The sequence below is a fragment of the Macaca fascicularis genome, chromosome 12 (genome assembly GCF_037993035.2).
Source record: "Macaca fascicularis isolate 582-1 chromosome 12, T2T-MFA8v1.1".
In the NCBI taxonomy this organism is placed as follows: Eukaryota; Metazoa; Chordata; class Mammalia; order Primates; family Cercopithecidae; genus Macaca; species Macaca fascicularis.
In genome coordinates, this window is record NC_088386.1 from 6342133 (window position 1) to 6355768 (window position 13636).

Genomic DNA, 13636 nt, shown 5'->3' on the forward strand with positions numbered 1-13636 from the left:
CATCTGTCCTCAGCCTGTACCTCAAGCCACCAGTCTGCTCCTGCTGTCCATCTCATAAGAATGCTGCCAGAATAAACTGCTTGAGTATCAGATGGTGTCTGAAATTCATCTTGGGTGCAAATGGAACCAGAAGGGAGAAGTTGACCATGCAGAGACTAGTCAGCTAGGACCACCCCAAGTCCTGGAACATGACAAGAAGCCAACAGAATTCCTGAGAAATCAGATGTGGAACACAATAGAAAGAGGAATCTATAGTAACAAAGGTGTTTAGTCTGAGTATCTGCAGCAATGGATTTGCGCATTGCTAAGTGGAAAAATACTGTAGGCAGAGTTTATTTGAAGGAAAATCTAGCAATTCAGTTTTGGACATGTTTGTTTTAAGATGTCTACAGCGGGCCAGGTGCAGTGGCACACGCCTGTAATCCTAGCACTTTGGGAGGCCAACGCAGGTGGATCACGAGGTCAGGAGATCGAGATCAACCTGGCCAAGATGGTGAAACCCCGTCTCTACTAAAAATACAAAAATTAGCCAGGTGCAGTGGTGGGCCCCTGTAATCCCAGCTAGTTGCGGGGCTGAGGCAGGAGAATCACTTGAACCCGGGAGGCGGAGGTTGCAGTGAGCTGAGATAGCGCCACTGCACTCTAGCCTGGTAACAGAGCAAGACTCCGTCTCAAAAAAAAAAAAAAAAGAAAAATTGGCTACAACATCATAGTGAAATACTGACTGGGAAGCTTTCATATAAATGTTCTAAATCCCAGAGAGAGATCTGGGTTGAAGGCAGCTGTATGCAGACAGCCCTCTGACATGGTGACAGTGGTTTATGAGTGTGACTAGCCACAGAGAATGAGGAGTGGCTGAGTCGCAGGATACCCCCAACCCTTAGAGAGCGGAACAAAGAGAAAGCAGCAGCAAAGTCTGCTTGGAAGGAGTAGTCAATGGATTAATAGGAAAAGCAGGGAAATATGTCCTGGAGGTCAAGTAAATACAGCGTTTCAAAGAGGAGAGAATGATCCACTTGTTTAATGTGACAGATAGACCCAGGAAGGTGAAATCTGAGGAGTGACAATTACAATTATCTATGTAAAAATCCTTGATAACTTCCGTCTAATGAATGTTAGTGAAATGGTGGGCAAAGCCTGATTATGGAAGCATGAGAAGAAACTGAGAAAAGAGGAATTAGACACAGCAAGACAGATCCAGCTCTGCGTCAGTCTGGGGTAGAGTTGTGTCATTCTTGAAAGAACTTTGTGTCTAGGACCTGGGATAGACATCGACGGTGACTGAGTAGTGCTCTCCTCCTGGTCTTATAGCAATTATTCTACCCATGGCCTCTGGCCACATTATTTCTCTCAACCGCAAGTCCAAGTGCCTAAAATCCCACTGTTTTATTCCCTTGGGGTAATGTTTTTAAATTTTCTTTTTTCCTTATTTTTTAATACCAAGCATCTCCTTTTCTAACACTGTTCCTTTAGGGAGTGGCATAAGAAGCCACCACCCCTTGTGGAAAAAGAAAGCAGTGGACTGGGAGCTGGGACACCTGTATGGTCCTCCATAAATCTCTGTCCCTCCCTTAGATGTACTGTCCTCTTGCAAAACTTAAAGAAGAACCAAATGGCCTCTGTGAACCTTTCAAGCTGTGGGGATTGATGTGGGAGTGGGAATTTTGATGGAGAAGAAAAAGGAATGGTTTTGGAGTGAGTATGACTGCCTGGGAAGGTTAAAAAGGGTTCACTTCATTTCATCATGCAGCTTACCAACTCCCAGAATTGCTCTCTATGTTCTAGTTACAAAGATGAGCAAGAAATGTTTTTTTTTTGTTTTGTTTTGTTTGTTTGTTTTGTCTTAATGGTACCACCCAACTATTGTGTGGGTGATGATGGGTCACTTTCTGAAGATAACAAGATGAGATGCCTGGTCTTGCAGTACTGGAAAAAAAAAGAAGTGATGAGAGGGAGGAGGAGTACTTGAAGACAGAGAAGGTTCACTATCACACTCCCTAACTCAAGAAAAGGGCTGCATGATGTACATTCAGGCCCAGATTTTCATACCTTAGGAAAGATAGTTCAAAGGACAATCTTTGGGCTATTGCTATTCCTAAGAAGCACATTCTGCACTCCACAATCAAGTAGTCCTTGTATATTTCTCATTAAAAGTTGATAGTTAAGTTGTTTAATCACATTCACCATTGAAAATTATTATTTTACTTTTCACTTATGTTTTGAAAACAAAATGTTGAAGATCTCATTAGCTTGGGAATGAAAATACCCCCTTCCCAAATACATAATCATTAACCTGATTAATGGGCCTGGCTCTACACAACGAGCTGTAGTAACACTGCAATTTTATTGCCTTGGCTGGACCTGGGTATCTAAACCACAAGTTCGCAGCGATTCTCACTTCATCACTTTACAGGGAACTACCGATTTCGGGAATCTGAAACAAAGCCCTTAACAAAGTGCAGTTCGTTTCACACACAATCCACATGTTCCGTCTCCTGACTTTATTGAGTCAGGTTCTCACTGGAGACAGCTTTAGGGCAAAATGTTTTACTTTCAAAAACCATACGGAGAGGCAAACAATGTGATACAATGTGTTAGAGCAAAGGTAAATGTCTTTATTTCCAATATATGGAGAATGGTTTTGCCCTTTTGAAGATGTTAGGCTGAAAGCAAACAACTTCTTCCACATTGAGCCCATTGAAGTGGCTTTCTTTTGCTTTTTCTTTTTTTTTTTTTTTTTTTTTGAGACGGAGTCTCGCTCTGTCGCCCAGGCTGGAGTGCAGTGGCGCGATCTCCGCTCACTGCAAGCTCCGCCTCCCGGGTTCACGCCATTCTCCTGCCTCAGCCTCCTGAGTAGCTGGGACTACAGGCACCCGCCACCGCGCCCGGCTAATTTTTTGTATTTTTAGTAGAGACGGGGTTTCACCGTGGTCTCGATCTCCTGACCTTGTGATCCGCCCGCCTCGGCCTCCCAAAGTCTTTTGCTTTTTCATTTTTAAATTTGCACAAAATTCTAGTTTTGGGTAGCATCAATTTTAGCTGATTTTGCTTTTTGTGTGAATTCGAGATAAACAAAAGCACAGTTTGCAAATAATACTCTGCTTGCAAGGTAATGTGAAAGTGACTTCTTTTCTCTTCCTTTCTTTTCTTTTTGTGTGTGTGGAGTCTAAATGTTGAATCCTTAAATCTAAATTATACTTTGTGTCTCAATTGCTTCCTCTGAAAGTAGGGAGAATAATAATATTAATAAATGAGATACTGCACATATAGTACTTGGAATAATACCTGGCATAGAGAGATTGCTCAAATGTGTGTTGTTGTCATGACCATTATTGGTATTATTGTTGATTCTTGCATTTTTTGCCTTTAAGAAGAAACAAGACTGAGATGAATACGTTTGTTTATTTTAATACCTGGAGTTTTGAGGATGAAACAGTGAAACTACGTCAACCACCTCTAATACATGCTTCAGAAATACAATGAGCAGGACTTGGTAGGCACTGTAAAAATGAAAGAGAGAAAAAAAGAGCTGGGAGGAAAAATACCAAGTTCTCAATTCTGATACCATTGGTCTTTGTGAGGAAATTTGGTAGAACAAACAGTTGTTTGGCATAGATAAATTGAAGTATTCATATCTAGTTCATAAGTAAAACTATGTTTTACAGCTAATTATGTCTAGGAGCAACTTAAAAAATTTACTTTAAAGAGCTATTTGGTGACTTGTGAAAGTCAGTGGTTATTCACCGTATATCCTAACCAAACTAAAACAGAAGTGAAACCAAAATAAACATAAATAAAAACAAAAGCAGTATTCAAAAGTACAATATAAGAAGTCAAAAATAGGGTGGAGTAAGTTATAATCAAAATGAGTTGTAAATTTTCTTGGAACTATGTTTGCCACATAGTTGGGAGAAAATAATTATTTCTGAATTATAATTTAGTAAATGCATATTCACATACTTGCAAAATACTTAAAAGTATGCATAAAGAAGAAAATACATTTTTAAAATGTCAGTCACTATTACCAATTTGAATATACTTCTCTAATTTTTTTTGCATAGTTATACAATTAACTGTAATTGCCTAGCATAAACGAAGGTGACTCTCTTTCATTTACATTGCATTTTCCATGGCCTTGGATGGTCTTCAGCCACATCTTTTCCTGGTGGATTATAATATACCTTTGAGTAGACATGCCATCCTTTTGCTTAGGAGCTCCATTCTTATAAGATATTTAAGCATTTTTTTCCACAATTTTCAATACAAAGTTACAATAAAAATCATTTTCTTTGTCTACTAAATATTTGGCAGACTGACATAGGACTGAGTAGTGAAAAGAAATGATAGATTAACAAGGTCATGTTTAAAATTAAATCAGGGAACTTTTGAGAAATACAGAAATTGAGTAGCTGTGCTTTGACTTTCACTTGTGAAAGGTGACCCTGTTCACCTCCTGGTCCCTCAGGAGTAACCATAGACTCTACAGAATGTAATAGATCATAACCATCTCATTGCCATCCTCCTATCAACCAAACTGTGACAGACCACATCAAGTCACACTACAGTCCAGGACATCTATAAACAGATCTGTGACACATTTAAAATTAAGGTGCAGTGATAGATCAAGTTAATTCATAAAGCAGACATTGATGTGTGTTTGTCATTTTATTCTGGCAGATGAAATTCTTTGATACATAAGCATGCCAGTGTTGGGCTATTGCATGGATCAGTGCTCTGTGATTTGTCTATCCATCCTTTAAAGCTAGCTCTAGTGACTCCTCTGGAGAGTTGACAAAGACCAGCCTGGACTTGAGAGATTTCCTACTTAAAAAAAAAAAATCTCAAAGCTGTGATTGTCTCTATACATCTTTTATTTATTTATTATTTAAATCAATATTGTATTTCTTACTTTACAAAATTAATTCACCATTCTAAAGTTTGTTATGAGACATGGTTTTCCTTTTGATATTGGATACAAAAAAAATCAAAGGTAAAATTTCATCTGAGAACATTTATTGTACATGTATCTTGAATTTAATCCAGTGCTCCAATAGTGAAAAGAGGAAGACATGTATTTTTATATGTCTAGCGAAGTTATTTTATATCAGGTGTGTGAATACACTACAGATAATACCTACAACAGTAAAATTACTTATTTTGATTTGGTGATATTTAGGAAATAAATTCTCAAGTTGAAATTATTTTCTGATTCAGCCCTTAACTATTCTGTCTTTTGTACAGTTACAAGGAATCTCTGCAGCCAAATGAGGCTTATATGGGGCTTATGTGGGAAGGAAAATGATCAGGTCATTAACTGAGTTTGTACAGTGTTCTATACTATGTAATAGGGTATATTACAACACATTATTTTAATGTTTTTCTTCTTAACTATTAGATGAAATTATAATTCTGTTTTTCAGGTTCAACTGAAGAGATTAAAACTCAAAGATGTTTAAATTATCTTGTCCACAGAGGTAGAAGTAATTACATATACCTAACTTACTGGTTATTCAATGAAAAGTATTAAAAGAAACACTGATCTTTATTTGTGCAACACCACTTGAACAGGATAGTATTGTACCTTCCTAATAAGTACCGGCAATTACTCCTTATTTCTAATACATCATGGTGGCCTAGGTGTGAGTCACAGAAATAACCATTCAAACTAGTCAACTAGTGAAGGCAGAAAAAAAGTCTTCACCACTTGCTAGGACCCGTGAATATTCCTAAGGTAACAAAAATTCAAGATAAGGAATGAACTACTACTCTGCTTACAAGAGTATTACTAAGACAACAAGGAGGAGAAATGTTCTCATAGCATGCATTAATGGTTTTTAATAAATTATTTTATTAATTATAAACAATTATTTAGTTGCCAGAAAAGCACATGTCCAAGACTTGGGTCTGCCATTCGCTTGTTGAGTAATTTTAGATCAATCATTGTATGACTTTAGGCCTCAGTTTCCTATTTATAAAATGCTGAGATTGGGAGAGATTAGAATTCCTACCATTGGCAAAATACTGTTTCTATTCCTGCAGGGGACAGAAGACAACATATGACTTTATCTTTAATCAAGAAGGTGTCTGAATAGAGTGGAAGGTAGAGGACTGGAGATAGTATCATAGGCCTCTATTATGTGTGAGGTAGAGTGCTAGGTGATTTGCACAGAGGACTAAAATTGATCTTGCCAAAACTCTACTAAGTTGGTACTACTATATACATTTGATAGAGAAGATATTGTTAGAAAACATGGTTGGGTCAGAATTTTTTAACTAAGGTGTAAAATAGAAGAAAATACTGAAAGGCATTGGATGAGAAATTTGAGATGACAGGAGAATAAGCAATTAACTCTTTTTCAGAAGGTGATATTTTTGTTTCGTTTTGGTTTGTTTCTGTTTTTGTTAGTGAACCCAAGAAAGTCTAGGCTGCAAACACAAAAACTTTTCTAAGTCCCTCGCTAGAGGGTAGGAAAAAAATAGCTGAGAATGTAACGTGGTAATAAGGATCAGGAAATTGATTCTCATTCTCAGTATCTTTGCTCATTCAGCTCCACACTTGGAATGCTTCCTTGGAACTAAAAATATCACTCTAGGCAGTCACGGCTCATTCTACCTAGTAAAACTTCTTTAAATTAATCTTACTGAGAATCAATTAACAATGGAATCTTAGTCTTTTTGCAACATGTCTATTTTTGCCCTAGTGTCTTTTCTGAAACTAATGAAGTCTTTTATTTTGACCACATCATGCATATACCCTACTTGACTTTTTGCCAGGAAGGAAAGATCAGTTTGCTGCTACTTACTGCTTTGCAAAGAATCTCTATTCAATTCTGGGTTCATGTTTATTAAACTATATACCAATTTTTCACATATGGAGATTTAGCTGCCATTCTTAAAAGGAAAAATAACTGATATGATCAGCAAAATATTAAAGACATTTTTTAAGTCTGCAAAATACTTCACTGCCCAGTAATTTTCATGGAGTGCACTATTATACAATAGTCAATTCTATAGTCTAATGGTGAACTTAAGATACCTTTTAATGTAAAAGGAAATTTAAGCAGTAATTAGAAGGTTAAAACTATTTAAGGAAAAAATTAGCTACTTTTGGTTTTATAGTCTGGAGAGAATATTTAGAGAGCATTTATTCTGATAGATAAAGTAGCATAGCTATTTATGGCAAAGGTTTCCAGAATGTCAGTCTTTGAAGTGGTCAGCAGAGTCAAAGGCGAAATGCGTGACAAAAAGTCCTAGAAGAGTAGTTCTAAGATTTAAGCCACAAAATTATTATTTGATTGTGGAATTTGAACTTGGAAGATATGTTGGAAGACAGAGTAGAGACATAAGCCCTGACTACGATAGGAGGAACATTATTAGCCAAGCAAAGAAGCTTAAGCTTCTGAGAAAAGCACTGGAAAGCTTTAAAATCATTTGAATGTCAAAAAAAAAAAAAAAAAAAGAAAAAAGAAAAAAAAGAAAAAGAAAAAAGAGAAAAACATTGGAGAGTCCATTCCTTCATTCATTCTATCATCTAGCTCCTCATAAATGGTGACTTCTTCCCCATTCATACGGTTTGGCTCTGTGACCCCACCCAAATCTCATCTAGAATTGTAGTCCCCATGTGTCAAGGGAGGGACTTGAGAGAGGTGACTGGGTCATGGGGGCAGTTTCTCCCATGCTGTTCTTGTGATAGGGAGTTCTCATGAGATCTGATGGTTTAAAACTGGCAGGTTTCCTTGTGTGCTCTCTCTCTCCTGCTACCATGTAAGATATGCCTCGCTTCCCTTTTGCCCTCTGCCAAGATTGTAAGTTTCCTGAGGCCTCCCCAGCCATTCATAACTGTGAGTCAGTTAAACCTCTTTTCTTTATAAGTTACCCAGTCTCAGGTAGTATCTTTATAGCAATGTGAGAATGAACTAGTACACCCATTATGTATAATACTGATGGGAACCACTGCTTATACCATGAAACAGAAGCAGTGCATGCAGAGATATCCCCTTTGTTTGATCAAACAGACCCACCATACTGGAGCTTTGACTGTCAATATAAAGACACAAAGATAATGGTGTATTTGGGATCCATAGACATTGTATCAGTCTCTACTATTGGTAGCAGCTAGCTAGTAAGGTATCAGTGATGACATACAGGCTAGATTGTTCCTCTTAAAATAAGTTATGGCATTGCCTGCTTCTTGTCCAACAGAGAAGCTCTGGGTTTCACCCGTTTTTCTACCTTTCTACCTACCTTTCTTCAATCTCTTCCATTAATTGGATAAGGAATGTATCCAACACTTATCAATTATTATGTTGTTTAAGCTAGCCAGATTCATGAAACCAAGAACCCTGGGTAATTAGACTTTGAGCAGCAGACTGACAAGATTTGCATTTGAGAAAGTTTCTACCGTAAGGTGATAGACTGAGACTGAGTCAAGTGTAGGACACCGTCACATAGGCAGCAGCATTTGGGAAGGGGGAAGGATGGATTTTTATGTTACTCTATAAGGTTTATTTTCGCCCCAAATAAACTGCTTTAGATTTTAATCTGGGAAATGTTCTTTGTGGCCTGTCATAAACCTTATCTGGTCAAAGGTGTGGCACACAGTATAATATATTGCACATCTGGGCAATCACTTAAGCTCTTTTGACAGGTCTATTGATTCACTAGTTTATGGAAGAACTCATATTATTGATACTCATTTTGTGAAGCCATGACCTGAAATGTATAAGAGTAAGGATGTCTGTATGATTTCAAGGACTTCAGTTTAGTTTTCCATTTGATGGGGTGTTTGTGTATGTATGTGTGTGTGTTTGTGTGTAGGCATATATGATGTAATATAGAAGATTATAAAAATAGATTTCAACAATTTCAGAATAGTAACAAGTAATTTTTTTTTCTTAAGAAGGAAGAAAGATCACAAAGCCTGGTGATTTTCCTACCAAGAATATCCTTACCTAATGCTCTCTCATGAATACAGTGGAAAAATCTTTGTCTGCTAAAGGAAATGCATTCTTCATGCCTTCAGTATAAATGTTGAGTGTATGGATTGTTGCTATAAACCAGAATCATAATTGCCTTTTTTCCCCTGTAACACACAGATAATGAAAAACGTAAGTGAGACACTTTTCCATGGACATATTCAGGCTTATGCAGTGCATCTCATAACTGACTATAACGCTTCCTCAAAGAAACCATATCTGTGTTAGTTCATTATCACATTGCTAATTAAAGACATGTCTGAGTCTGGATAATTTGTAAAGGAAAGAAGTTTAATTGACTGTCTGTTCTGCATGCCTGGAGAAGCCTCAGGAAACTTACAATCATGGCAGAAGGGAAAGCAAACACATCCTTCTTCACATGGTGGCAAGAAGTGTGGAGCAAAAGGGGGAAAAGCCCCTTATAAAACCATAAAATCTCATGAGAACTCACTCATTATCATGAGAACAGCATGGAGGTAACTGACCCCATGATTCAATTACCTCCCACCAGCTCCCTTCCATGACACGTGGAGATTACAGAAACTACAATTCAGGATAAGATTTGCGGGGGTGACACAGCCAAACCATATCAGCATCCAAGTATACATTCCTGAGAATGACACTACTGCGGTAAACAATTCTGTATTTATCTGTTCATTTGTTTAGTTTTGTATAAAAATAATGTATTCGTGACATTCAAAGGAAACAGACTTGTTAACAATAAAATACAGTAGTCCACATACCCTCGTGTCCATGTCCCCAATCCCTCTGTTCAAAAGTATCTGTTATTTATTTAATTATTTTTACTTTTTCTGCTATAATTTTAATAGTAATTTGGGAGAGTTATATGACAAAGTCTCTATAACTTTGTTTTAATTTTCTCACTTTTTAAGTCAGTCATCAAAAATGTCAGTATCTTAACTGTTTTTAGTAAGAAAAGGTTTGTAATTCACCTGAAACCTGATCTCACTACACCAGCATTTTCTGAGTCTAAATTTGAGACTCTGTGCTACTTAGATGCTCTGTATATTGCTGTAGCCCATATTCTGAGAACACGTCCCTCATAAAGGCCAGCAATTCCCAAGAACCCACACACTCTCTGCACCCCACACATCTTGCACTGTCTTACTCTCATGGCTCCGGGTGTGCTTTTCTCTCCACTTGATCAGAATCATCTTTAATTTACTTAAGTAACTTGTCCACTCAGAGTCCAAATTAGGCCTATCTCTTCCATGATGCTTCATCTGGCTACTCAGATGTCCTCTAAACTCTCCTTTCTCTTACTCTCTTTACAATAATGTTAATAACAATCACATCTATTAATCACAGTGACTTTGAAGTACCCAATATATAACAGACACCATATTTATATTACTACTCTTATCATTTACTTGTCATACAGTCTCTGAGCTGGACTTCAGTGACTTAATGCATAGATAAGGAAACAGAGAGATTGCAAAATTTTGTTTGGGCCACATAGCTCTGTGATTCTAGGGCTGAGATTACAGGACAAGTTAAAAGGCTCCAGGTCTACAGCTGATACATTCAATATCCTTTGCTCATACTACTTTCCCTCGAGCACTGTTTGCCTATTCAACTACACTGAATATACTGAAGAATTCATACTCAGACTTCTGAGAAACTGTTTGCTTCTCAACTTCTCATGTGTGCTTTCCAACCACTGCCTGGAGGACAGTGGATTCAACCCAATGATTAATATAAAGTAGGGAGCTTGAGAAATATGTATTGAATCAATATTTATGTCCACTACGGAGGGCTCTCTGTGGTTCAAATGCAAAATTAAGATTACGTTGATTTGAAAATAAAAGGGCTGATGAGAATTCAAAATTTTAGTAGGCATTACAATTTTAAAGAGGTTAAATAAGGCTGTTTCATTGGTTCTTATGCAGCTCGTGAATTTATCCGGGAGTATACTGAAGACAGGTAAGCTGGTAATAATGTTGCTGGTTGTCTAATTCTAGCACCTAGAATCTTTTAGAGCCTCTTCTCAGAATTTTACTCTGAGTGCTTTTCTTTGTCTGTGACTTCCAGTCTTGGAAGACTGCTTTTTTATATTTTTAGCTTAGCTTGGTAAAACTAGAGATATTTTACTTTTAAGAAGAAAAAAAATATTCCGAAAGTTTCAACTGTTTTATAAATATTATTCGTTTTGGCTTTAAGAAGATGTTTGCATCATTCTGGGATCTAAAAATGGAAGAAAGAAAGCTCTTTTACAACACAAACACACAGGAGCTGAAGTCCCTTTCACCAGAGAAAGCTTTGTGATTAGTGGAGTGTATACAATTATAAACTGAATTGTTAAATCAAAACACATCCCAATCACCCTAGCATGTCACTTTTAATAGGCAATACATCCCCCAAGAAGGCAAGTTCTCTGCTAGCAATATTGAACCAAATCATCAAAATTCAAAGACGGCTCTATAAAATGTGAAATTCCATCAGCAAAGTGCACAGTGGGCTGCAATGTGTAGATTAATGGGCAGCCTGTCAAGTATTTTAATGTATGCTTCAATCGCTGAAACACATGTGATGATTAGTAAAGTATTTGGCCTGAGCAGTAAAAGATATAAAATAAATTAAAGCCATGACACCTTCTGAATTAATAAAGCATTTGGTTAGGTTGTATTGATAAATTACTAGCACAGATTAAAAATCCCCGTAACTAGATACATTTCCCCCCAGGCATGCTAAGAACCCACACTGGCCTCTTCCTATCGCATCCTGCTAATTGAGAATCTCTATGAAAGCACAACTGTTAAGTCCCTGAAGAATCTCAGAATATGAACATGCACCATCTTTAATCCTTGAATATAAACCAACATCTGTAATTGATATCACTCATATTTTTGAGTTCCAACTACCAAATGAGATTTCTTTTTCCTACACCTATTCAGAACTACTTTCACCCCAACAGTAGTTGTCAGTATTTTCTTTGAAACATGTTTCTGGACACACAGAAGCTGTAAAATACACACCAGAGCAAAAGTGCCGAACTAGATAAATTTGCTTTCACTTTGGTTATTGGTACACATTCTGGGAGCTGGGGAGGGAAATGGTGAAGGTTTCTCCAGGCATATTCAACAGAGTATTCAGTACGACTAAGTCCAGATGTCACATTGATGCAACTTGTCCTTTAGTGATAGGCTTGGGAAGTGCAGCTGCCCCTATCATTTGGTTGCATTCTTTAATAATCAATGCCAAGTTTGACTAGTAGGGACACTCATAATTTGGAGAAGTGAAGGAAAATCTTAATTGTTAAATGCTGTCCCCTGGAGGTAGACATTCCCAGGAAGAAAAGCATGTTATTTTTGTGGAGGGATTGCTTTTTATGGATGGTTTGCTTTTTAAGGCTTGGCACCCATTCCTAAGGTCCATTCCATCAACACCAGGAATGGAAACACATACGAGGTATTTTTGCATAGAAAATAAAAAAGAAAACACATGGATATTGCTTTTAAGGACCTCACAGTTTGAGACTCGACAATCTGACAATTATAATGCAACCTGGCAAATACTATAAAAGGGTGAGAGCTGGATGCTGTGTGAGTAAGTGACTGAATCAGAGTGGTGCATGGACATCAGGGAATCTTTCCTCCAGGAATTAGAACAAAAAACTTGACTTGGACAAGAAGAATGAATATACCCCTGGTTGAAGATAACGGAATGAACAAAGTGTTCTCAAACGGAAGAGAGGGCATTTAACTTGGACAGGGAAAGACACTCAGGTTGACCACTGAGGAAAGTTTTCAGAACATCGGTTTTCAATTATTTAAAGTTGGATGAACCTTTTTGCAAGGATAAATGAGGAGAAATCTATCAGGAGATAACTGTAGTTCTTTCTGTAACAGCTATCAAAAAATAAACCTATTTCCAAAGGTAAGGAGGCCTCTATCAACAAAGTTGTTCAGATGTTGAGTGATGGCTTGGAAAAGTTGCTAAGAATTTTAACCTTGTCTGTCTGTATCCCTAGGGAATTAGTAGGATGTTTCAAACAGGAGAACAATTCACTGAAAGTCATCCTTAGAGCAGTTAGAAGCTACAGATTACTCATTACTACTCATAGTTCTCTTTCACTATAGAATTTTCAGTATCCTTTGCAAGATACATGTAAACATCTTGTCACAGGCTTAAAAGCCTTGTCAGATATGTAAACTCCTTGTTCTTGGGCCAGAGTATGCAATAAGTGTTTACATTGCTGTTCCTACCTCTCCTTCTCTTTAGTATATTTGTCTGGATTATTGAAGTTGGTGATTTATTTTATTTGGCCAATGGTTTAGGCATACAAACTTCTGGATTATAAACAAGACAGCTACCATAGCCTTAGCATCAGATAACAATGTGGTGTTTCGTGTGTGTGTGTGTGTGTGTGTGTGTGTGTGTGTGTGTGTGTTATTGAAACGGAGATAAATGAGCAGTGCCGAAATGTTGGTAAATGTAAAGAGGATAATACATACAACATATTGTTCTTTTTAGACCCAGTTATGCCATTTTCCTCCACATTTTTAGTTAGAATGACACTGTTTCTATGTTGTTTATATGTTACTTTTTTTTAAAAAAAATTATAAACTGAGTATCTTCCCTATGTTACTGGAAGAAGGGATCTCAATCCAGATTCCCAGAGAAGGTTCTTGGATCTCACA